Genomic DNA, 27,188 nt, shown 5'->3' on the forward strand with positions numbered 1-27,188 from the left:
AAAACAAAGCCAGAGTTGGATCCTCACACACCAGCTCTGTTCTGTTCTGAGCCCTCCCTGGGCTTTCAGATCTACCCGAGATGAGAAGGAACCTGAGAGGTCATTGCAGGGAGTCCCCTGCCTCCAGCCAGACTCCACCCAAACCACTGCACACAAGCCAGTGCATTGAAGCCCTCCCTTGAAGGCCTGACAGGGTCTCCCTCACTCTGTGTTTCCGGGTTGTAACCACCTTTGCTTCTGGGGAGTTCTCCACAGTTCAAACGGTGCTTCCCAGCACTTTCTACTAAACGTGGATTTGAAAGCAACAGGAGTAAAGCAGCCAGTACTCCAGGAGTGTCTGCTCTGGGCTGGGCTGGTCCAAGCCTTCGTGTCTGTGCTGGTACTATTACCACTCTTATCAATACTTTTCGGGTTTCCAGGCATGAGAAAGCTGCCAGGGGAAGCACCTGCTTCATTTGAGCTTAGCCAGGTCTGGCTAGTTCAAGGGATGGGCCCTGAACTGGGGGAGATGCCTGACCGATGGACGGCAGAAGGTCTTGATTCCCAGGTACAGTGAGCGGCCTCTGTGCTTTGAATTGACCAGACCTCCCCTTCCACCTCCAGTCCGCACAGCACGTTGCCTGGACCCTCCTGCATCCCGGCTCACGTCCCTTTCAGTCTGGGTGGCTGCACGTGTTCTTCTTGACTCTGAGGGCAGGAACCGTGTCTTCTTTGTCTGGGGCCCGTGAGCGGCCAGGCTGGGTCCAGGTTAACCGTTGTCTACCCATTGGAATGCTGAATGGGCCCCTAGTCCCTCTGGAGGGGGATGCTTTGAGGCCCGCCAGGTGAAGGAGGTTTGGGGAGCCCCCTTTCGTGGAGGCCAACTGAAGACCAGCAGGAGACTTTCTTGGAGGACTTGGTGGTTCTAATCCGCTGGCAGAGGCCAGCACTGGAGCGCATCCCTTGGCAGCCCTCGCCTCCCCACTCTGACCTTCCAGGAGACCTCACTCTCTGGCTCATTCTCCTGTTCTTTTTCTTAACCCTGAAGTATCCAGTGATTTTCCAGGCACTGAAGAGGTGCTGGTTGAGCACGAGAAGACATTCCTTAAGGCCATGCCCCTGCGGTGCCTCTATCACAGCGCCGGCAATACAGAGCACAGGGCTGGGAAGCTCCTAGGAGAGCCTCAGATTTAAAAGAATGAGTAACTGGGGTCTGGCTGCCCTCTGCGAGGAGGACGCTAGGGGGCAGAAGGCTTCAGATCTGCTCTCCCCTCAGATGTGCCCCGAGACCTTGAGAGACCTCTCCAGCTCTTTGTTCCTCACTTTCTTCAGTGATCCACCTCCCTCTCCCAACCACATTCAGAGGGCGTCACAAAGCTGTAAATGCGTGGTAGCATCCCCACTAGCATCAAGGCCAGAGCACCTCCCTCCCTTCCCGGTGAATGCAGGGTCATGCCTGGCCTGTGTGCCGCACACACTCTCTCTCCCCCCTTGCCCCCTCCCCGAGCTGTCCTGAAAGGGGAGTTTGGTGTCTCTGGATTACAGAGGCGAAATCCAGCCAGGATGGAGGAAGTGACTCAGGACAGGGGCTGGGGAAGGCCCAGGGCCAGGTCTCCCACTCCCAGGACAACTCGCACTGTGCTTTGTACTCAACCCAGTGCCTTTCATCCCAGCATCTCAAAGCCCCTTTCAAGCTGCAGCAGTCCTGGGAGTTGGGTCATGATCTCAACCAACACCTCTGGCTTGGGTTGCTGACTCAGGCCATTGGGTTGACGTCCAAGGACGCCTGTGGCTGCAGACCATCCATCTCATCGATGCCAAGCTTCTCTCTCTGGCCCTTGTTGCCTCTCTGGCCTCAGACACCACCTCCCTCTCCCTTTGTCTTTGAACGTGGCTCTGGACGTAACCAGGCATATCTGCTCGATAACCTCAGTATCTGACTCTCAGTCTTGCCCCTTGACCTTTGCGTAAGCCCGTAACGTGAAGGCAGCGGGCCTGGCCCTTTCCCCACGTGGACCTTTTTCAAATCTTTGTTCGAGATTGAGTCCTCCGAGTCCTGCCATTAGCTTCCCTGCCTGTGAGCCTGATTCGTCTCGGCGGCTGCTGTAGCAGGGCAGTGTGTTGCAGAGAGGCCAGCTGTGGCCAGGAGGCCCAGGTGCGCCTCGGGTTTGCACGTGGGTTGGCTTTCTGGGCCAGGAGTGGGGGGCAGGTGAGGAGGACAGGCAGTTGGGAGCATCTCCCGCCAAGTCTGGAGGACGGTGAGGGTGGGATGGATGGAAAGGGTTCCGAAGAGGGAGGGGAGCTGGGCTTGGTATCAAATCATAAGGAGAAAAGAATTTGAACTTTCTTCTGGGGTTTGAATTCTAGAGTGTGGTTTCTTCAATATGACCTCTTCGATCCTTATCCGAGGCTCTCAAACACCTTCCCATTCCGGCCTCCCTGACCCCCTCTGATCCAAGTCCCCTATTACACTCACTTCTAGCCTCAGGCTCAACATTTTTCTGGAGGTTTTTGCAGTCTTTGGATGGGTATAAATTCCTGCATTTTGCAGATGGAAAAACGGAGACTTAGAGAGATCTGGTGATTTACTTACAGACCCACAGCCAACAATGTTAGAGCTGGAAAAATGACCAGGTCCACCTGGCTCCGAAGTTGTGCTCCTTCCATTACACCCTCATACAGATGTGCAGGGTGTGTGTGTTATGTGTTCATGTGCGTGTGATTTCCCAGAAGTCCTTGGAGGATTGTTTACTGACCTCTCTCCCCTCCCTCCCTCCCTCCCGCCTTCCTTTTTTCCCTTTCCTCTTCTCTCTCTCCCTTCTGGATGACGTAATGGGCTGTCTGTGTTCATGACATGTTTTCTTCCCACGTCTACAAGGATCAGAAACGCTGGCATTGGTCTCTCCGCACCTTCAGGACACCCAGCATCTAACCCTGTCTCGGGAAGAGGCAGGTGGTTTTGTTACTCTTCCCTGGCATAGCGGCAGTCTTGGCACCAGTCTTGGCTTCTAGGCGGAAACATAAAATTAAAAAAAAATGTAAAGTGGAGAAAGCAGGAGGGTCAGGGAACCTGTGTGCTAGGTTTGACTCGGCCTTTTACAGATTGTGTGACCCTCTGAACTTCAGTTTCCTTAACTGTATGATGCTATCAGCCTCCCAGGAGTTGGATTAGAAGGCATACTGTGTGTTATCATGCTTGGTAAACTGTAAAGGGTCAGGTCCACTAATGTCAACCCAGAGAATCAGGGATGTTTGGACACGCTCCTCCCGTGTCATTCTGACGGTGACATCAGGAGACCAGCATCCTCTCCACACCCTTGTCAGAGACAGGACCTACTTGGATGGACACTTCTTGATGATAATTCTTATTGTGGTGGCATGAACTACTTGGTGGCCTCTCTCCCTTTCATCAGGGGGGTGTTAGGAGTTAGGACAAATCTAATTAGAGTCATTCCAGATGCTGAGAACACTTAACAACTGATGTGGTGATGCTTCAGGAATGAGTGATGCTTTCTTAGATGAATTGATGCTGGGGTTATTGTTTTATAAAGGGCAGGGTCAAAGTCAGACAAAGAGGAGAAATAGCCCTTCCCAGGAAGAGACCAGGCTGTGTTGGCTCTGGGGAAACGTGAGTGCTCCCCACGACTGGAGGCAGGCTTGCTTCTTGGCTAATGAGGTACTCAGCCAGTGGGAAGCTGAGTGGAGTCAGGGAGCCCACCGTTGCTCTCCTGAACTAACCACTGCTGCCAAGAGCAGAGGCTCCATGAGCATCTGGCCAAGCTCTAGGCCATAAATAAGGGGACTTTCTGCGGGGAGAGAAAGAGTAAGGACACTGGTCCAGGGAACTTGAAAGAAGGGACTTTTAACAGAAGGATGGGGAATTGAGGAGACAAAGAGCTAAGAGCATGGTCACTGCCCAGAGGAGCAATTGTTTGCTGAGGGTTCATCGCAGCTGGCAAAGGGCAGGCCCCGGAATTCCTAATCATCAGCCACGAAACCTTTTCCAAAGGAGCAGGTGAGCAAGCCGGCCCTTCTTTGCCTCTGTCTGAACCTGCTCCCTGCCCTTCCCTTGGGTTCCCACTCCCCTCCTCTCGGGTCCTCTCAGCTTCCACACTTCCTTATGGAAGTGAAGGCGGGAAGAAGTGGGCTGAGCAGTGGGACAGGAATACCCCTTGAACTCAGAGCCTCTCTTGATTCATCAAAGAGGGGCTATCTGGTTGCTGGAAGGAGTGGGGAAGGAGAAGGGAGGGAGAGCGCTCTTCAGGCTGGGAAAGATCCAATCCAGAGCTCCCATTAATGTCTGACACCTCCGATAAAAGCTGCATATTCCCCAAAAGCAAGTTTTGAAAATCCTAGACTCTTTGAAGCTTGGTGTTTAACTGCCACTCCTTCCACACTTAATAGGAAACCAAGCCCCTTGGCTTGCGCACAGGGCTCCCATCTGGGGCGATTTCCCTCCTCCAAGCATTTGAGGCCCTTGTGTGCTTCTTGCAGCTGGGCATGAAAGGGATGCCTTGATCCTCACAGAGTGAAGAGTAGCCACCCCGGGGGCAGTGGCTGTAGTGCAGACAGGCTTGGAGGCTGGAGTGGGTCAGGGCTGGGTGGGAAGGAAGCACGGCTAAGACTTTGGAAGTTGGAAGGCGAATGGAGTTGAGAAATGGGACTGAGCCCAAGCAGTTATGTTTCTAGACTCTTTTTCTCCCCTTCATTTAACTGAAAAAATTAGCACATATATAAATGCTAAAATAGGAAGATACTGAAAAGCAAGTCCCCATTTATGCAGACGACCTGCCTCTTAAACGGCCTCTTACACTACAATGAACAGCTTTTTGGGTATCATTCAGAAATTTTCTATGCTTAAATGCATTTACTTCTTTTTTTCTTTTGCCATCAGCAGGAACATATGATACCCACTCTTCCATATATGACTTGCTCTTTTAATTAAAAAATTTTATTTTTAATGTTTTATATTCATATTTATATGGCCATATATGACTTGTTCTTAATATAACTTACAGATCGTCATATAAATCTACTTCATTTATATGCACATATATTTCTTTATATACACACATATCTCCTTCATTCTTTGGCTGGTATTGTATAGCATAGATGGACCATAATTTATTTACCCCACCCTCTAGTGATAGATACTTAAGTTCTTTTTAGTTTTTAGTTATCATGAACAAAACTGCAGTGGACAGCCTTATACATACACGTCTGTGCAAATATCACTGAGGGGTACATTTCTAGAAGAGGAATTGCCGTGTCAGAGGCGTGTCCTTTAAGCTGACAGACGTCGCTCGGGTTGCTTTCTGGCCAAGATTGCATCCAAAGTGTGGGGAGAATTGGCTGTCAACCTTCCATCTCTCCCCCACCTCATCTGGGAATAAGGTGACCCCCAGGGTGGGATAATGCCCTAGGGGATGATTGAGAAATCATCTCTGTTTGGCTTTGGGATGCAGGAAGAGAGGTGTTTTCTGTTTGGTTTTTTGTTTGTCTGTTTGGAATAGTCTGTCCTCTTCATGATGTTTGCTTGGTGGAGGGCTTCTTGCTTTCCCTGAGCAGCGCTACACTGCAGAGGGACTGCCAGACTCAGGGGGTGTCAGCTGGGCTCCCTACAGAGTAGAGGGGCCAGCTGGTCTGCCCCCAGGGAACTCCCCGGGCTTCCCAGCCTGTTCACCAAACTGCAAGAATGTTGCAATCATTTGCCTGATGGATTTAACTTTTCAAAGACTTTTGTAGCCAATGTTTCATTCCATTTCAGCTGTGAGGGAGGCCAAACAAATACTCTTAGGTCAGGTGAGGAAACAGACCCAGAGAGGCTGCGTCATGGGAGTGTGGTCATGAAAAGGTACTGGGTTGTGAGCTGGGACCCCCGGGTTCAAGTTCAGCACTGAGGTGTTAGCGCGGTGACCCTCTGTGGAAGCAGTTGGGTGGGATGGTCTTCCAGCCCCTCCCCATCAAGGACGTGGTTTGATGACTATCTAAGGGCCTGAAGTTAGCTTGGGGGCAAGCTGGCCCTTCATGATTTGTGAAACCCATCCTACAGTGGCTCCAGGCTGGTACCACATCCTGATTTGGCTTCTATAGAGGAAGCAGAGGGTCTCTCTCCTTTGGGTGATGGCACATCCTCCAAGACTCCTCAGGGGTGGGTTTGGTGGGGCGTGTGGAGAGGAGGCAGGAAGCACAGCAGTGGCTGGAGCTGATGTAATTGGGCCAGGCTGCTAGGGAAGAGGCCCTGCACCAACACCTTCCAAAGGCACTGTGGGTAGAGCCCTGCTGCCCCATTAAAGCCCCTATAATTCATGCCATCTGCCCCCCATAAAACCAACCAATCTCCAGAGTCTGACCCTGCAGATAGCTTTGGGACCTAATCAAAGCCAGACGGGTCCCTGGTCTCCTCGCTTCCACTGGTCTGTGAATAGCCTTCAGCCATCCTGGCTCCACGCCCCCTTAACCCCTTCATCCCTGGCTTCCTTTCTCTCCCCCAGGATCTCTGTTCTGCTGCCCTTTCACCCCCTTGGACTAGGGTCACACAGAGGAGCCCATTCCAAAGCCAAGTGTGATGTCTTGAAAGAATCTAGGTTGGGATCAGGAGGCCAGGGCTCCTCCCCTCGGGCCACCACTGACTTGCTGTGTGGCTTCCAGAAAGTCATTTAACCTTGTGGGGCCTCAGTTGCCCTGTCTTTGGCAACCAACATTTATATTTTAATAAAGAGCTTTCAAAATGTTTTTCACCTACATAGCCCCATTTAATGTTTCAAAAGGAGATAATTATGCCGCTTCTAATTACCATCACAGGGAGAAGTTCGTTAGAAGGTGGGTTGTGGAGGTTAGGAAGCAATACCTAGGTCACCAGTTACCCTGCCAGACTGCGGAGGGGTCTCCACAGAAGATGGCACAAGCCTCTCTGTACGCCGGTCAAGGCCTTCTGTGGGAGGGGCCAGGATTTCCTAAACACCACCCAGGGGACCACAGCATGTGGGTCCACAAGGGAAGCAATTCCTGCTCCAGGCCACTCAGCTTAACCCAATGAGGCGGAGGTGTGGGTAGTGACAGGCCTTGCACTTGCCAACAGTCAGGGCCTGTCTCCCCTGAAGGCAAAACAGGAGGAAACACGCTAAATAGTAAGGGAAGGATTGAGGACAGACCCACGAAGGGCTGTGTCAAAGGGAGCCGCGGCCTGGGGGGCTGGTTGAGCGGGGTGTGGAGACACCCTGTGGTGGGAATGAGGAACCACAGTCTGGTTCCCTCGGAAAGGTGATGCGGCTTACTTGAGTTTACACCTGTGCTGGGCAGGTGCTTTCCCCAGCTGACCCTTGAGTCCCCAAACGGCCCTCTCCTCTGTGTTCACGCTGGTGTTCAAGGACACCTCCTCTCTCCTCAGCTTTAAGACGAACTTCCCTGGGCCCAGGGCAGGAAGGAGAGTGAGGATCCAGCCTTCACCACCCTTCAGGCCAGAGCTCAATGAGTGAGCTAACGACAGCAGAAGGGATTGTAGTCGGATACCAGAAGGGACTTACTGGGTGGAAGATTGTTCCATGGTGGCACAGAAATCCTTCTGCCCCCGCCAAGTTCAGTGACAGAAGGTAAAGGAAGGGGATAGACTCTTTCCCAGGGTACTCAGATGACCACTTCAGAGGCTGGTCCCATTGCCAGTGGCCTGACATTGTTGTTCTGATGGACAAAGAGGACACAGCAGGTCACGTGGGCATTGCTTAGTCCTCGGCTCTTAAATGCCCAGGCCAAACCCCAGCCGTCCTCGGCGCCAACTTGGTGTAGCCAGTGAGACTCCTCCAGGGTCCCTGCACCATGGGCTTGCTGAGGACACTGACTCAGGCTGGGAACTGACTATTAGGGGAGAGCTGGGCATCTCATGTTGGGTGAGGGTATGGCTGCTGAGCCATGTGGGTTATGGAGGGTGGTGGGTCATAGTAACAAGAGCTAAGACTCACCATGCATCTTCCTTGTGCCAGCAGCTGTGTGTCCACAGTCCCTCCCAGCGGCCCTATGTGGTAGATCTGTCATTTCCTCCATTTTACAGGTGAGGAAAGTGAGACACAGAAATTAAGGAACTGGCACAAAGCCACACAGCCGGAACACAGTGGAGCCAGGATCTTAATGCAGGCGACTGGACTCCACAGCCCACTCTCGTCACCATTACACCTGCCTAAGGGGTAGGATGGTCGGACTGGACCGAAAGTGGGGCTGCGAGGTCAGTGGGGGTAGGGTTGGAGCAGGAAAGGGGGCTCCAGATCCTGGGGGGTGTGAGGGCTTAGGGAGATGGGGGCAGGCTGTGAGGAGGGGAAACCCAGCCGTGTCATTGGACCTCCCTGTGAGAGGCAGAGCATGCTTGCTCAGAAGGGCTAGAGGTTGCACAGTGCCACCTGCCCAAGAGCAGAGCTCCCATCTGGGGGCAGGGCACACTGATGTGCTGGGAATGAGTTACAGGTGTTCTAAGACAGAGATCTCCTCCATCCGATCCTCCAAATGGTCCCAGTTTCCCGGGGCATCTGCCACCCCCTCCCCCAGCTGTAGCCTCTGGCTGAAAGCAGCCCCTCACTTTACTTCAGTGGGTCGTGCCATGCCATGTCGTCGTTTTTCTCATGTGCCGTGCTGTGACAAAGTTTGGGAAGCTCTGTCTCAGACAGGAGCTCACGCGGCCTCTGAATCCTTCCAGGAGCTCAGAACATGAGATGCTGCTTCAACAGCTGCTAGTACTGCTTGTCCGGGGCCAAGCACAGAGAGCCATCCCTACACTGGAGTGCTTGGGGACCTGTTGGTGGGGTGGCCTGGGCCTGGCTGCCAGGCTGGGCTCTCTGACCTGGAGCTGGCTGGTGGAAGCCCACGAAGCTCAGGGAATCTCCCGTGGGAAGCTCATGCATCCATCCAGTGCCTCTGCGCCTGCTTGCTTCTAGCTGCATGGCCCTGGGCAGGTGACCTCCCTGGGCCCCAGATTCCTCATCAGGAAAATGAAAATAATAAACGCCTCCTCGCCCCGCCCCCCAGAGGGTGCTTGAGAGCATTACATGAGCGCATGTACCTCTTCAGCAAGCCTTTCCAGTCTTGCTCTGGGCCGGGCAGTGGCTGGTGTCAGGGATGGGAAGTGACTTAGTACACCGCAGCGTCTCTGGGCAAAGAGAGGAGGGGACCCAAGGGCAGGGAAACAGACCCAGAGACAGAAACCCAGATACTTAATAAATGGGGCTGCGCACAGAGCCCATACAAAACGCACCACCAGTAAAAAACCTGCTGGACTTCCCTTTAGAACAAGAATGATCGCCATCGTCCCGGTGACCCGCTGGACGTTGGACTTCAGAAGCGCCCTCTGCCTCGCTGCTCAGTTTGGTCCCTCCCCTCACTCACCCCAACCCCTGGGGGGCCAGAGAGAACGTCCTGGAGCCCGGGTCCCTGCCACCCTCAGAGGCTCACTGGGCAGCAAACTCAGGTCCCCGATTCTCCGGTCGCGGGGAACCCGCGGGCAGACACAAAACCCATTGCATCGTTGGGCATGAAACAGGCCTTTGTGCCTGGCGGGAGCAGCCATCAAAGCCGGGCGAGCGAGCGAGCGGGGCCAGCCTGGAGCGCTGAGAGCCTGGGCGCCGCTGGTTCCCACCGCGGCCACCGCTCCCACGGGCGCCGCCGCACCGCCGCGCCTCTCCAGACACGCGTCCTCGCCCCTCTGCCTCCTCCGTTTCCATCCTCCCACTTTTAACTTCAGTGATGAGGCCGCTCTTACTTGCGTTGCACGTTTACAGCTTTGGGGAGCACCTTTCACTCCAGTTGAGTCATTTGCTCTGCATCACAACTGAGGAGGCGTGAGGGGGCCACTCAGAGCCGTCAAGTGGCTCCTTTGTTCGGTAAGCACCTGCTGTGTGCTAAGCTCTGAGGATACAAGGGCAGGGCTGGACTTTGCAGGGCGTTGGGCCATCTTAAGGATGGGGGTCTTATTCCTGAGAGCTGTGGGGTGCCACTGGAAGAATTTAGGTAGGGCCAGCATGTGAAGAAGGGAGGAGATGGCAAGTTCAAATTTATGTTTCAGAAAGACCCCCCCTGGCTGCTGCATGGATAATGCATTGAAGTGAGCCAGAGGCATTGTGGGGAGAGCAGCGGGAAGCTCCTGAGAAGGCCAGGCTGGTGATGGGGACAGGGTCACACAAGTGCAGAATTCAATGAATGACAAGTGTTGTGGGATTCAGCCCTTCATCCAGCCCCTCACACAAAATTCAGGGTAAAGCTGTTTGTAGGGTGAGAAGAGGGAGGGGTATGGAGACATTTCAAACTAGAAAGATTCAGGGGAGGCTCCCCATCAGTCGACTGTGGTAAGACTTGGGTATTGAAGTTGATTATTAGCCACAAGACTTTGGGCCAGTCACATAATTTCTCAGTGCCTCAGTTTCCTACTGTGTGAAAAGGGATAATACAGTTCTGGTTTCTAATAATGGAAGAATAGCTTTGTGGGACTTACCCATCCACCCACCCCCCAAACAGTCCCCGGCAACAGATAATAATTATAAAATCTGGGAAAGTATTAAAAAAAATTATTTGAAGACACTGGGGAATGACTAAAAGCAGGCATAAACTGAAAGGGTGTCTACCCTTGAAAAAAAGTAAACTGCAAGGAGTGAGTTTGTAGCCATTTTCTAATGACTACTCTAATACCCCCATGGATCTAGTGTAGAATCTGCAGCCTCACTAATTCGGTAAGGGCAGAGCAACCAGAAAACTGAGGGGGGCCTGAAAAGGAGGGAACTGTAGCGGGGGTGAACCCCCAAATCTACATGGAAAATCTGTTCGTATTCTCTGTTGATTTTAAGTTATTAAGCTAAACTGTCAAGCATTAAGGAGATTCCAGGCAGCCTGGCAAAAAAGCAGTGGCTAGAAGCTGAAGGAACCGAGCAAAGATGTCAGATGTTACTCACCATAGCGGAGACAGAGTTTGGAGTTTCGGTCCAGCTAAGTTAACTGACAGCTTGAATCAAATTTACCCTTCAAAGAAATACAACACAATCCAGAGTCCATACCATGTCATTCATAATGTCTAGTATCTAATCAGAACTCAGTAGACATTCAAAGAAACAGGAAAACATGACCCATTTTCAATTTAAAAAAGCAGTCAGTCAACCCACAACCCCCATCCTGAGATGATCCAGATGTTGCAGTTAGTAGACAATGATTTTAAAGCAGCTATTATAATATGTTTTCTTAAATTAATTAATTTATTAATTTATTTAATTTTTGGCTGCATTGGGTCTTCGCTGCCGCACGCGGGTTTTCTCTAGTTGCTGAGAGCGGGGGCTACTCTTTGTTGCGGTGCGTGGGCTTCTCATTGCGGTGGCTTCTCTTGTTGTGGAGCACAGGCTCTAGGCGCTCGGGCTTCGGTAGTTGTGGCATGCAGGCTCAGTAGTTGTGGCTCGTGTGCAGGCTTAGTTGCTCCACAGCATGTGGGATCTTCCCTGACCAGGGCTCGAACGTGTGTCCCCTGCATTGGCAGGCAGATTCTTAACCACTGCACCACCAGGGAAGCCCTTGTATAATATGTTTGAAAACTTAAAGGAAAACAATTGGGTTATGAATTAACGGATAGGGGATCTTGGCAGAAAAAAATACTATAATAAAAGAACCAAACGGAAATTCTAGAACTGAAAGTTACAAAAAATGAAATAAAATGTTTACTGGGTGGGCTTACAGCAGAGTGGAGAAGGCAGGAAATAGAGTTAGTGAACTTGTACACAGACCAATAGAAGTTATCCTATATGAAGGACAAAGAGGAAAAATACTAAAGAAAAATGAAGAGCACCTCAGAGTCCTGTAGGACAACATCAAGCAATCTAACATGAATGTATCTGGAGCCCAGGAAGGAAAGGAGAGAGACAGAATGGGTAAGAAAATTATTTAAAGAAATAATAGCTCAAATCTTCACAAATTTAGTGAAAGACATCAATTTAGAGATCTTAGAAGCCCGGTGAACCCCAAGCAAAGTAAACATATAGAAAACCACACCTAGGCACAGATGGTCAAACTGCAGAGGTACAGAGAACATACTGAAAGCTTCCAGAGAGGAACAATGGTACAATGATGGCCAACCTCACAGCAATGATGGAAGCCAGGACACAACTGAGCAGCATCTTCAAAATGCAAAAGAAAAAAAGGAAAAAAAAAATCCCTGTGAACTCAGAATTAAAAATAATTTTTTGATCTTTGTTTTTCAGAATTCTATATTCAGCAAAATTATCTTCAAAAATGAAGATAAATTAATTTTAGGAAAAACGAGGTGAATTCATTAGCCATCACACTTAACACTACAAAAAATGTTAAAGGAACATTTTCAGACTGAAGGGAAATGATACCAGATGTTAACTCAGATTTATAGGAAAAGTGAAAATCATCAGACATGATAAATATGTGGGTAAATATAAGAGACTATACATATTTTATCTTTTCTTCAATTCTTTAAAAGACATGACTATTTAAAGCAAAAATTACAACACTGTAGTGAGGGGTCTATTACATATGTAGATTAATATATATAGGACATGCAGTGAAAACTATGATGGCAAGTGTAAATGGAACGGTCTTGTGGCAAGATTCTTATATTTTACATGAAGCAGTACAATATTAACTCTGAGTAGATCGTGGTAAGTCGAGGATGTACATTATAATACCTGGAACAGCTCCTACAGATGAAAAATATATAGCTATAAAACTAATTGAGGAATCACAACAAAATAGTTTATTAATTCCAAACAAATCAGGAAAGGAAGAACAAATGAACAAGGAAACAGATGAAAGCAATATAAAACAAATAGGAAGTGGCAGACCTAAACCCAAATTTATCAATAATTACATCAAATGTAGTTTTATGAATTATTGATGAAATTGATGGATTAAACATTTTAATGAAAAGGTATAGATTGTCTGACTGGGTCTGACAGGACCCAGATATGTGTTGACTCTAAGAGGTGTACTTTGAACCCGAAGAGACAAAGTGAAAGTAAAAGGATAGAAAAATATATACCATTTGTGATAATTAGTTTTATGTGTCAATTTGATTAGTACCCAGTTATTTAATTAAACACTAATCCAGGTGTTGCTGTGAAGGTATTTTGTAGATGTGATTAACATCCACAATGAGTTGACTTCAAGTAAGGGAGATTATCCTCTGTCATCTGGGTGGGCTTCATCCAATCAGTCGAAAGGCCTTAAGAGCAAAATTAAGGTTTCCTAAAGAAAGTAGAAAATTTGCCTATGAACTACAGCTTCAGCATCTGTCTGAAAGTTTCGAGCCTTCCAGCCTGCCCTACCCTACAGATTTCGGACTTACCAGCCCCCACAAGCACATCAACCAACTGCTTGAAATAAATCTCTCTCTATCCATCTCTCTTTTTCTTTTTACACATAAGAAAACATGGATAGATAAAGAAATATTGTTATAGATCTCCAGTAGGTTCTATTTCTATTAGATCTCTAAGGCAGCATTTAAACAACACATAGGAAAGCTGGAGTAACTATATTAATCTCAGACAAAATGCACTTCAAGTCAAAGATTATTACTGGAAATAAAAGGAATATTTAATAATGATAAAATGGTCAAAACATTAAGAAAGCATAATAATTATAAATCTGTACTAAGATATAATAATACTTAAAATAATTGTTTATAATCTGTACTAAATCTAGTAACAGAGCTTCAAAATACATGAAGCAAATACTAACAGAAGAAAAGAGAGAAATAGACAAATTCACAATCATAGTTGCAAATTTTATCACCCTTCTCTCAGAACAACTGGACAAAAATTTAGTTAGAATATAGAAGATCTGAAGGACACAATAGACTCCCTCAGTCGAATTGACATTTATAGAATACTACCCATAACAATTGCTATACACATTTTCCCCCCAAATGCCCATGGAGCATTCACTAAGATGGATTATATGCTAGATAAAATAGCATCTCAGTAAATTCCATAAGACTGAAATAAGATTGAGGATGTTTTCTGACCAAAATGGGATTAATTTAAAAATCAATAAGAAATTTAGAAAAATTCCAAATATTTGAAAATTTAAAAATACAGTTTTAAATAACTTGTGGGTCAAAGAAAAAACTAAAAGGGAAATTTAAAAGTATTTTGAACTAAATAATAATGAAAATACAACATATCAAAATTTGTAGCATGGTATTTAGAAGAAACTTTACAGTTATAACTTCTTCTATTAGCTAAGAATAATGGCTTAAAATCAATCACCTAAATTTTTACCTTCAAAAACTGGAGAGGAGAAAATTAAACTGAAAATAAGTAGAAGAAAGGAAATAATAAAGGGCAGAATCAATAAAATAGAAAACAGATGACAGAGAAAAACAATGAAACCAAAAGTTTTTTCTGGAAAAATTAATAACATTCATAAACCTCTATCAAGACTAACCAAGAAAATATCAAGTACCAGTATCTAGAATAATAGAGGAATATCCCCACAGATCCTATAGGACATCAAAAGGATAATAAGGGACTATTATGAACAACTTTATGCCAATAAATTTGACCACCTAGATGCAACAGGCAAATTCTTTGAGAAAAGCCAACAGACCAAAACGGACATAAAAGAAATAGAAAATCAAAAGAGTCCTATACCTATCCAGTACATTGAATTTGTTATATAAAACTGCTCTGCAAAGGAAATTCCAAGCCCAAGTAGTTTTACTGTTGAGTTCATTACATATGTAAGGAAGAAATAGTACCTGTGGTCTTTCAGAAAATGTAGACGAAGGAACACTTCTCAGTTCTTTTCATGGGTCCAACATAACCTTGAGCCCAAATTTGACAAAGACAAGAAAATTATAGACCGGTATCTTGCATAAACATATATACAAAAACCTTTAACAAATATTCACAAATTGAATCCAACAATATTTTAAAAGGATCATATATCTGACTATATGAGGTTTATCCATTTCATACTTGTAAATCTGTTATTATAATCCACCTCGTTTATAGAATAAAGGAGAAAATTCATATGATTATCTTAACAAATGCACAAAAAACATTTGACAAAATTCCACTCAGTCATGATAAAAACTCTCAGAAAACTAGGAAAACAAGAGACTTTCCCAGTCTGATAAAGGGCACTATACAAAACCTACAGCTAAAATCACCCTTATTAGTGAAAGACTGAACACTTTCCCTGTAAGATCAGGATGTCTACTTTTATTACTTCCACTTAACGTTGTACTGAAGATCATAGTCACTGCAACAAGGCAAGAAAAATAAATAAAAAACACAAATATTTGGAAAGAAGAAGTAAAATAATGTTTTCACAGATGACAAGATAGTTTATGTGGATAAACACCTTACCAGAACTAATGAATGAATTTAGCAAAGTTGCTAGATACAAGGTCAATATATACACATAAACTATATTTCTACATACAAGCAGCAAACAACTTGAAAACTTCCACTTAGTGTTATAAATAACAAGATACTTAGGAACGTCTTTAACAAAAAATATGCAAGAACTGTGCACTGAAAATTACAAACTATTCCTGAGTGAAATTTAAAAAGACCTAAATATATGGAGAGCTATATAACATTTATAATTGAAAGACTCAATCTTGATAAGATGTAATTTTTGCCAAGTTAATATGGAGATTTAATGTAGTTCCATTCAAAATCCTAGAAGGGTTTGCTAATAGCATTTTATAGGCTATTCTAAAATATATATGGAAGTTCAAAGGACCAAAATAATCCTAAAAAAGAAAAACAAAGATGAAGAGTTTATGGTAGATTAAGATTTATTATAAAGCTGCAGCAGGGACTTTCCTGGTGGTCCAGTGGTTAAGAATCTGCCTTCCCATGCAGGGAACGTGGGTTGCACCCCTGGTGGGGAACTGAGATCCCACATGCCGCGGGGCAACTAAGCCCGTGTGCCGCAACTACTGAGCATGTGAGCCACAACTAGAGAGAAGCCTGCGTACTGCAACAAAGAGCCAGCATGTCACAATGAAAGATCCCACACGCTGCAGCGAAGATCCCATGTGCTGCAAATAAGACCTGAAGCAGCCAAAAATAAATAAATAAATAAATATTTTTTAAAAAGCTGCGGCAATCAAGACAGTGTTGTATTGACATAAGGACAGACAGATTGATCAACAAAACACAATAGAGATTCTAGAAATAGACTTGCACTCACACAGTTAGTTAATTTTGAACACAGGTGTCAAAGCAATTCTATGGAGAAAAGAAAATATTTCAACAAATGGTCCTGAAACAACTGTACATGTTTATCCAGAAAGAATAAGCCTTGACACCTGAACTTTATATCATATATCAAAAAATTAGAGTTGGATCATAGACCTAAATGTAGCAGCTAACACTACAAAGTGTTTTGTTAAAGCAAGCATAGGAGAGAATATTTTTGAGACCCAAAAGTAGGCAGAGAGGTCTTGAATAAGACCAAAAAGTCAATAACCAAAAAAGAAAAAAATGATAAAGTAGGCTTCATTAAAATTTAAAAAAAAAAGACAACTTTTGCTCATCAATGAACACTTCTGCTTACATCATGATGGAGTAATGGGGACCAGATCTACCCTGTCACCTTAAATAAGTAGAAAATTGGAAAAAATATATGGAACAACGCTTTTCAGTTATTAGATAATAGCACGGGGCTCTGATCCTTGAGAGAATGGAAAAAATGAAGTGAGCCCTTCAAATACCTTACTTTATTGCCTGGAGGCATTTTCTAGGTCACAGAACAGGGAGAGAGAAGACAAGCAGTGCCTGGTGATCTCACTGAATTGAGGAGAAAGTGACTGGAGGTCAGGGAAGCCAAGGAGCCAAACTTGCAGGGCAGGGTACCAAAGAGGAGGGAGCTACAGAGGAGAGAGAGCTCTGGAGATCTTCAGAGGTGTCCCTTGAGTCTTTGACTGGTTATTGATTTACAATGTATGAGAGGAAATGACCCAAAGCTAGGGAAAGGATTCCCAGAACGGAGTGGGCAAAACAATTTCTAGAGCCCACATAGAACTTGGAACTTGTGTTCTTACCAGCCAGAGTTGAGAAAACTTATAATGCATGGGACATTGGGTTAAATGCTCAGAAAGGTATTGCCTTAGGAGTGGAGCTAAATCAATTCTGGTCTAAAGGTTGCTGTGGACCCACTTTAAAGAAGCTTAGACACAAGTCTTGAAAGGCTTCAACTGATTACAAATCACTTACCTGTGCATCAGAATGAAGTCCAGCACTTAAAGGAATGCAACAAAATTCAGCACCCGGCAGATAAAATTTACAATGCCCAGCATTTAATAAAAATTTCCAAGCATGAAATGAATTAAGAAAAACATGACTCATAATCAGGAGATAAAGTGGCCAATAGAAAAACAGAGAAAATAAAATGAACAAACAAGAGTGTTAAAAGCATATTATAAATATGCTTCATAGATTCAAGAAGGTAGAGGAAAACTAATGTAATGTGAGAAAAATGGATTATATAAAAGACCCAGATGGAACTTCTACAGATGAAAATATAATATCTGAAATAAAAAATACTTTGGAAGGAACTAAATGCAGGTTAGACACTGTGGAAAAAAGGAGTAATGAACTTGAAGATCCAGCAATACAAATCATACAGAATGAAACACAGAGAGAAAACTATTGGGGGAAAAAATGAACAGAGCTTCAGTGATCTGCAGAATAATGTCAGGCAATCTAATATTCATGTAATTGGAATCTCATAAGGAGAGAGTGGGGCAGGGCAGAAAAAGTTTAAACCCAATGCAAGAAATAAGAAAAATGAGAGCAGAAATTCCTGAAATAAAAAGAAAAAAATCCAAGAAACCTAAAGCTTATTCTTGGGAAAATGTTTTGATTTCCCCCTATTCACCCAGTTGGTGAGACGGGGATTCTTGCCCATGAGTTAGGAAAATGGTGGAACACGTAACACCTGACACCAGACAGATGCAACTGGCAGGAGTTTATTAGTCACATATACTCACAGTCAGGGGGAGGAGGATACTGCATGCCATTCAGGGCTGCATAGGGGTTGCGCTTGGGAACAGAGTGAACACCAGGGGCTGTTGGGAGGCAAGCTTTGTAGTACCAAGAGGTTGAGGTGCCCCATCATTCCTAGGATGTGATTGGTGTGTTTGAATAATTCCACCAGCTGTCAGGAAACTGAAAATTACTATTCAGGGACAACTAGGAAGTGCACCTGGTCTTCTTGATAGGGTGGGTTGTTTGGCTAGAGGACCTCATTCACGGGAACAGAGTGGGAAGAGGAAGTTGAGGTTGGGCCAGATGAGGCCCTCCTGATTTCACTAGGTGTCAAGGCAGCACATAATATTGGACCTGAATTTTCGGCCTTACACCATAGAAAGATCAACATAATTGATAAAACTCTAGCCTGACTGATCAGGAGAAAAGAGAGAAGACCCAAATGACCAATATCAGGAGTGAAAATCTCTATAGATTCTACAGACATTTAAAAACCTAAGGGAATATCATGAACAACTATATACCAATAAATTCAGCAACTTAGATGAAGTGGACACATTCCTTGAAACACAAGCTACACAAGTCACACAATAAGAAATAAATAATTTGACTATCCCTATATCTATTAAATAAATTAATAGTTAAAAAAAAAAAACCTTTCTATAAAGAAAACCCCAGGAATGGCTTCCCTAGTGAATTCTACCCATTGGTGTGCTGGTAAATGTTTCACCTGTGATTTTCCAAAGGGAAAAAAATTCCCTGGTTTGTAGCATTTGCCAGTTTCCATGGTGTAAATATTCCCACCATGACCAATTTCAGGTTACCAATGTGATGTCACTGATCATGGAGCTGGGGAGAGATGCACAGTAGAGCACCACACGGATAAAATAGTCGTAAATGTTCTCAAGAGCACTGCTACTAATAAAGTGTAGCAAAAATAATTAAGAAGTGATGCACGGTCATTCAGGATTTATTACCTTTGTTTTTAATATAATTCATTTAATTTTAAATAATGGCTGTGTTTAACAACGGTTCACAAAATTCCTAAAAATTTAACAGTAGGCTATCGTGAGCCAGTACGAGCCAGTTCTGGTATACCGATGATTCTACTAAACATTTAAGGTAAAGATAATACCAATTCTATAAATACTTTTATAGAAAATAAAAGAGGAACGAGCATTTCCAAACTTACTTTAGGAGGCCAGCGTTACCTGGATACCAAAACCATACAAAGACATTATTGGAGAAATAAAAACCTTAAACTACAAACCACCGTCACTCAAGAACATAGATACAGAAATACTTAACAAAATTTTGGCAAAGAAATTTCAGCAATATGTAAAAAGGATAACAAATCATGACCAAATGGCCTTTTCCCCAGGAATTCAAGGTTGTTTTAATATTCAAAAGTCAATCTATGCTTTATCATATGTGATAGACAGAATATCCATTTCTTAATCCCAGAACCTGTGAATATGCTGCTTTCTGTAGCTTAAGAGATTTTGCAGATGTGATTAATTTAAGGATTTTGAGATGGAGTGGGATTCTCTCCTAGAGCCTCCAGAAGGAAGATAGCCCTGCTGACATCTTGACTTTAGCCCAGTAGGATCCATTTTGAACTTCAAACCTCCACACTGGTAAAATAATAAATCTGTATTGTTGTTAAGCCACTGTTTTTAAGCAGCAGTAGGAAACTAAGTAGAAAATTAACGCATCATTTAAACAGTCTTAAAAGAAACAACATACAATCGTGTCAATTGATGCAAAGGAAGTTTTTGACAAAATTCTACATAGACCCATGATAAAATTTTAGCAAACTAGGAATAGAAGGGAACTTACACAACCTGAAAAGAAAGGATGTCTATAAAAAAACCTAAATAAAGATGTTTAAAATTTTTTTTTAAAAACAAAAAAGAAAACAAACAAAAATCACCTACAGCTAACATCATAGTTAGTGGTGAAAGACTGAATGTTTTCCCTCTCAGATCTGAAACAAGGCAAGGAAATCTGTAAAAATGATTCCCCCCTCCAGTTTTATTGAGATATACTTAGCACATAAGATTGTGCTAGTTTAAGATGTATGACATAATGATTCGATGTATATATTGCAAAACGATCACCACAATAAATTGAGTTAATTTATCCATCAACTCACAGAGTTACATTTTTTGCTTGTGATGAGAATTTTAAGATCTACTCTCTTAGTAACTTTCAAATATACAATACATTATTATTAACTGTAATTACTATGCTGTGTATTACATCCCCAGAACTTATTAATACTATAATTGGACATCCTGGCCACCTTCACCCATTTTTCCCATGCCCACCCCCCTTTTATAAATATTTCTATTCAACAGTGTACTGACGATCCTAGGCAATGCAATAATTCAAGAAAAGGAAATAAAAGGCTTGTTGTTTTGAAGGGAAGATTCAATATTGTCTTTGTTTACAGTCAACATGATTGTCTATCTAGAGAACCTTAAGGAATCTACAGAAAAGCTAGGGTACTAGAACTAATAAGTAAGTTTGGCAAGATTTCAAGATACAAGTTCAATATACAAAATGAATTGTATTTCTATAGACTAGAAACTAACAACTGGATATTTACATTAAAAATAACATTTATAATAGCATAAAAACATGAAACATTTAGGCCATGTTCATGAACCAGAACCATTGATATTGTTAAGATCTCAATTCTGCCCCAAATTAATCTATAGATCTAATGTATTCCCAGTCAAAATCCCAGCAGGTTTTTTGAGAATTTCACAAGCTGATTCTAAAATTCATGTGGAAATGGAAAGGACAATAATAGCTAAAAAAATTTTATGAAAAACAAAGAACAAGGTTGGAAGAATTATTACCTGATTTCAAGACTTACAATGAAGTTACAGTTATTAAGACAGTGTATTATGGTGTAGAATAGAGATTTGGATCAGTGGAACAGAATAGAGCGTCGAGAAATACTTACACATATACAGTTAATTGACTTTTCACAAAGGTGCCAAGCTAATTCAATGAGGGAAATGGCAGTCTTTTCAACAAATGGTGCTGGAATAATTGGATGTCTATATACAAGAAAAAACAATGACCCTTGTCTCACACCATAAACAACAACTTGAAATGGTGGGGCAAAAGGCCTAAAATCTTTGTGATCTTGAGTTAGCCAAGATTTCTTAGATAGGACACAGAAAGCACAACCTCTCTCTAATGAGAAAAAAAAAATCAGTATATTAGACTTCATCAAAATGAAAACCTTTTGCTTTTTAAAAAAGACATTGTTAAGAAAGTGAAAAGGCAAGCCACAATGGGGGGAGAAAATATTGCAAATCATACATCTAATAAAGGACTTAGATCCAGAAAATACATGGAAAACTCTTCCCACTCAGTAGAAAGACAAATAACCTGGTTAAAAAGTGAGCAAATGATTTGGAGAGACATTTCACCAATAAAGGTAAACAGAGCAAATGAACATGTGAAAAGAAGCTCAACATCATTTGCCACTAGATAAACACAAATTAAAATTACACTGAGATACCACTTAACAACCAGTGGAATGGCTAGGACTTCAGGAGACTGATTTTACCACGTGTTGGCAGGGTGAGGAGAAGCTGAAAGTCGTGTGAGTTGGTGGGAATGAGAAATGGCATGGCAGTTTTGAAAAACATTTTGATAGTTACTTATAAAGTTAAACATCCTCTTATTACATGACTCAACAAACTCACTCCTAAGCATTTTCCCAGGGGAAATAAAAAGAAACACATAAAGACATTTATGTAAATACTCATAGCAACTTTATCTATGACAGCTGCAAACAGAAACACCCAAAAGTCCATCAAGTGGTAAACGGATAAATTGTAGAATGTCCATACAATGGAATACTATTCATCGATAAAAAGGAATTATTTATATAGGCAACGATGTTAATGGATCTCAGAAACGTTATGCTAAGTGAAAGAAGCCAGACAGGAAAGATTACAAACCGAGAGACTCAATTTGTAGAAATTCTGGAACAGGCGAAACCATGGTGCCAGGAAGCATGTCAGTGATTTCCAGAGCCTAGGGGGATTCGCTATAGAGGAGCACAAGGGATCTTTTCAGAATGATGGAGCTACTCTAGATTACCCTTCTCATGCTGGTTATATGACTGTACACATTTGTCAAAATTCTTTGAATCGTATACTGAAAACGGGTGAATCTTATCTAAATTATGCCTTGATAAATCTGATAAGAGGACACCATTAAGAAAATTAATAGGCAGGCCACCGATTTGGAGAAAATATTCAGAAAACATATAACCGACAGAGGACTGAGTGAGTACAAGAATAAACAAAGAACTCCTATGATTCTATAATGAAAAGACAAGCAAGTCCATTGAAAATGGGCAAAAGGCTTGAACAGATACTTCACAAAAGACGTAGGAATGCCAATAGCACATGAAACATTGCTTGACATCATTAGAATAATGCAAATTACAAGCGGTACATACCAGCCAGTATGGCTAAATTTTAAAAGCCTGACAACCACCAAATGTTGACGAGACCATAGAGCAACCGGAACACACACACGTTGCTGGTGGGAATGCAGACCAGTACAACCGCTCTGGAAAAGAGTTTGACGGTTTCTCGTAAGCTTAAACATACACCTGTACACCTACTCTTTGACTCGGTAATTCCCCTCGTAGGTATTTATCCAAGAGAAGTGAGAATATATGCCCACAGAAACAAATGTTCATGGAGGTTTTATTCACAATAGTAACATACTGGAAATAGCCCAAATGCTCATCAACAGGAGAATCGCTAGACAAATTCTGACACATTCCTACAGTGGAGTACTGGCCAGCAATGGAAAAGAAACCAACTACTGACGTATGCATCAAGATACAAGAGTCTCAGAAATAACATGCCGTGAGAAAGGAGCAACGCGCTCAGGAGTACATAAGGTATGATTCCACTTATGTGAAGTTCTAGATTAGGCAAAACTATTGTTAGCTACCAATTAGATCAGTTTGGGGTGGAGGTAGGTGGTGGGATTGACTGGGAATGAACATGGAGAACTTGCCCGTGAGATGGTGATGTCATATTATGACAGGGATGCGGGTTACTTGGATATAAACATTTATCAACATTATACAGCTATATTTGTACATTTTAACGTATGTAAATTTTCCTAAAAGTAGTCATGTCAAAAAATAATAAAAATTGAGTGGGTGAAAATATAGTGAAAGGAAGAATGGCACAGTGAGATAATTGTTACAGCGAGGCGATGTGTGCACAGGGATTTAAATTATACCATTATGTCTACTCTGTGTACTTTTGAAGTTTTCCATAATAAAAAGTAAAATAAAATAAAAGGAAAGAACAGGATAATGATACCTTCTGGAGCTGTTGTGCGTTCATTGAAGCAGTGCCGGGGAAAGGGTTTTGGAGTCTGGGAAGTATGTTTTGACACAAGCTTTCTCCACCAGATCTGCCTTCCCCTCCCTCTCATTTACTCACTCTAGTTCTTGCTGTCTGCTGCACTCTTGTTCTGTTTTGTCCTTCTTGCCGCTCTGCTTTCTTTTTCTTTTCTTTCTTTTTTTACATCTTTATTGGAGTATAATTGCTTTACAATGGTGTGTTAGTTTCTGCTTTATAACAAAGTGAATCAGTTATACATATACATATGTCCCCATATCTCCTCCCTCTTGCATCTCCCTCCCTCCCACCCTCCCTATCTCACCTCTCTAGGTGGTCACAAAGCACCAAGCTGATCTCCCTGTGCTATGCGGCTGCTTCCCACTAGCTATCTATTTTACGTTTGGTAGTGTATAGATGTCCATGCCACTCTCTCACTTTGTCACAGCTTACCCTTCCCCCTCCCCATCTCCTCAAGTCCATTCTCTAGTAGGTCTGTGTCTTTATTCCCGTCTTACCCCCTAGGTTCTTCATGACATTTTTTCCCCTTAGACTCCATATATATGTGTTAGCATACGGTATTTGTCTTTCTCTTTCTGACTTACTTCACTCTGTATGACAGACTCTAGGTCCATCCACCTCACTGCTTTCTTTTTCATTTCCCACCTGCCTAGCTCCCTCCCTTCCCCTGCCTGCCCATCGCCCTCTGTCGACTGATGCCTCCAGATCTGCTGCGTTGGGGCTCTGGTGGCTGCAGACTGGGTGAGGGCGGTGTCTTGAAGATGTGGCCGCACAGCAGCAGCCAGCTTGGGGAGGTCAGGGAAGGTGCTACTTCTTGCTTTCTCCTCTTGCAGCCCGCAAGCTCGGCCACCCTGTGTCTCCCAGGCTGCTCTGCTTGCCTTGCAGCCTGAGAGCCAGCACTCTAACCAGATGGACAGGCTGCCATAGCCCTGACAATGTCTCCTCTACTTGGCTTCCCTGAAAAGCGTCAGATTTGAGGGAATTTTTTTTTTTTTTTGCGGTACACGGGCCTCTCACTGTTGTGGCCTCTCCCGTGGCGGAGCACAGGCTCCGAACGCGCAGGCTCAGCGGCCATGGCTCAGGGGCCCAGCCTCTCCGCGGCACGTGGGATCTTCCCGGCCCGGGGCACGAACCCGTGTCCCCTGCATCGGCAGGCGGACTCTCAACCACTGCGCCACCAGGGAAGCCCTTGGAGGGAAATTTGAGCCAGTTTCCCAAGCCCTAAACCCCAGCTCATCTCCTTTCTGGAGCCGCCCTGCCCTACTCCGACCTCCTCGGTGTAACTGCCTTCCGGCTGCCGTCAACATCTCAGCCCTTGTACCTTGATCTGTTCTTGCCAAGCCCCAGCTGAGTGCCTGGCGATGCTCCGGAAACTGCGGGCTTCGGGGCAGGATCCACAAGATGCCTACAGTCTGCTCTTTCTTTTGTTCTGTTTTAATCATCCGTTAACTCTACAGATATTTATCAGGCCCCCACTGTGTGCTGGGCACCGAGTGAGACGCTGATGGCTGTAGAGCTGGCCTGGTGGTGGGAGGAACGGAAGGTTACAAGGCAGGGAGCGTGACCGGGTCAGCCACCAGGGAACTCGGAGGAGGGGGGTTGGGGGTTGGGGGGAGCGGGAAGGGAGGGGTCGCTCGGCCTGGATTGGGGTGATGGGTGTCAAGAAGCAGTTCTTGGAGGAAACGCCAACTAAGCGAAGACCCAGAGTGGGTGGAGCGGCAAAGAAGCAGCGTGTGAAACAGCCCCAGGGTGAGTGCTCCGTGCAGGGCCTTCCGGGAGCTGCAGAAAGTTCAGTCTGGTTAGACTTTGGGTGTGAGGGGGGGTCCAGCCCGCACGTGAGGACTGGAGGCCCCCCTGCTCCCCGGTCAGAGCTGCCAACCAGCCTCCTCGGGTGCCCCTCCCCGGGCGGTGGTGCTTCCGCCTGGGCCAGGACTCCAAGGTGGCTGGCGCCGGCCTCCCCTGAGCAGCACAGGACGTGAGTGGGGCGGTGTCAAGCAGGGGCCTGGGTGCTCCGCAGCTGCCCCCGCTCTTCCTCAGCGGTCCTCGCCCCCTGAAGCCCTCAGTGACTCAGGCCGAGCTGGCCTCGCCTCCTTCCATGTGACGCACGCCTTGTGCCTCTGTGGGGTCAGGCAGCCTCCTCTGTCCTCTTTGCCTTTCAGGAAATGCTCTGGCTTCCCTTCCAGTTCCGGTTCCAATTCTCGTTCAGGTTCCGACTCTGGTTCTGGGCTCAGCTGTACCCACAGGTGAGGCCATACACAGAAGCCAGGCCTTGCCAGGGCCAGGAGAGCCGATTCTGACCTCAGAGCCTCCTCCTGGGGAGGGGCCTCCTCCATCCCTGAGCCAGGATGGGGGCAAGGGCGGCCATGGGGTGATGAGACAGACTGTGGATGAACTTCCCAGAAGTGGAGGCTGGAAAAACATGGAAGATATGGAAGGAATTTTTAGTGACATCACAAAGGTAGCCGTTAGACTCTAAAATCAGTTAGCATGCTTGGCTCAGAAGAAAAAAATTTAGCAGTATAGTTTAAGGGATTAGAAGGAGAGCTCTGGAGTCAGATTACGAAGAATTCAAAACTCAGTTCTGCTACTTATTAACCTTGTGACCTTGGGCAAGTTACTTAACCTCTCTGTGTCTCAATTTCCTCCACCGTAACATGGGAAGAATGACAGTACCCACCTGGTAAGATTATGGGGGGGGGTTGAATCAGATAATTCATATTAAGGATTTGGCCTAGTGCCTGTTACATGGTGAAGGCTTCATAGATAATAATAATTAAAAAAAATAATGCTATTTACTGGTATTATTCTCTGCAAGCCCTCTGATAGATGGGTGAGTGACCCTGGCCTGGCACCCACTGGGGGCTTCACAAGGGTTTACTCCCCCCTTCCCCCACCATGGGATGAGAGAGTGGCAGAATGGGGGTTCTGCTAGGATGTATGCCATCACTGGTTAACAGATGAGTGACGGAGGGCAAGTTGCTCAACTTCCTGGTCTTAATTGGTCTTAATTTCCTGATCAGTGAGATGGGGATAATGCTATCTCACTTGTAAGTAGTAAAGTTTGTATGGTATGGATGGGTGGCACAGAGCTGAGTGTCAGCTCTGCTGTGTGAACTTGGGCAAATTGCTTCACCTCTCTGGACCTCTGTTTCTTGGTACTACGCACCAGGGAGAGTTGTGAAAGTGGGGATAATCTATGTAATGTGCCTGGCAGAGAGTATGACTTCGGTAAAAACTAGTCACTAGTATTGTTATCCTGATGATGAAGGTGGGGAAGAAGTTCAGGGTTCTGGGAGGGAACTGGTTGCTTCTGGGAGGGAACTGGTTGGATCTAGGTGTTCCTTGGGAGAGAGAGCTACTTGTCGCAGCCTTAGAATGAGATGTGCGTCTTGTTTTCCTTCATGTCTTCCTGAGATGTAAGCACTGCCTGAACCTGGGCAGGTTCACGTTCAAGCTGTGTGGAAGGGATGGGGAAGGAAGGTGACCTTGGAGGTCTTAGGAGCAAACCCAAAGCAGAGGCTTCTCTGTAGCCGACCCCCCCCACCTCACTTTGTGGGGCTTGTGCTGACCGACCCCCTCATCCCCTCCAGGCCTCCCTGGCTGACAGTCCATGCAGGGCAGCCGAGCGATGCTGGACCAGCCCTGCCACACCTGTTCCGTCTCTGCTCTCCTGTTTGTTTTTTTCCTTTCCTCCTATCTTACAATTCTGGGGAAATTAGTTTCTAGAATTCAAACAGCTGGGAGGAAAGCCGGAGATTATCCAACACATTTCCTACCACAAGGCAGGTCTGCAGCCATCCCA

The 27,188-nt window shown here is 45.0% G+C and overlaps 1 protein-coding gene across 3 annotated transcripts in view; it reads left to right on the forward strand.

The window, feature by feature from the left end:
• The first annotated feature begins 318 nt into the window (after positions 1 to 318).
• The window catches only part of TRIM29 (tripartite motif containing 29), a 58,375-nt gene continuing 31,505 nt past the window's right edge, over positions 319 to 27,188 (forward strand). Inside the window, exons 1-3 of one of the 3 annotated variants that reach the window (XM_024761916.1) lie at positions 25,047 to 25,135; positions 25,546 to 25,629; positions 26,049 to 26,066. The gene's annotated coding sequence lies outside the window, so the exon portion shown is untranslated. Of the gene's footprint in view, positions 380 to 25,046; positions 25,136 to 25,545; positions 25,630 to 26,048; positions 26,067 to 27,188 lie in introns of those variants that run through there. The other 2 variants (XM_024761915.1, XM_024761917.1) reach the window with 2 other exon arrangements.

The sequence above is a fragment of the Neophocaena asiaeorientalis genome, unplaced genomic scaffold (assembly GCF_003031525.2).
Source record: "Neophocaena asiaeorientalis asiaeorientalis breed wild unplaced genomic scaffold, Neophocaena_asiaeorientalis_V1.1 scaffold737, whole genome shotgun sequence".
NCBI lineage: Eukaryota > Metazoa > Chordata > Mammalia > Artiodactyla > Phocoenidae > Neophocaena > Neophocaena asiaeorientalis.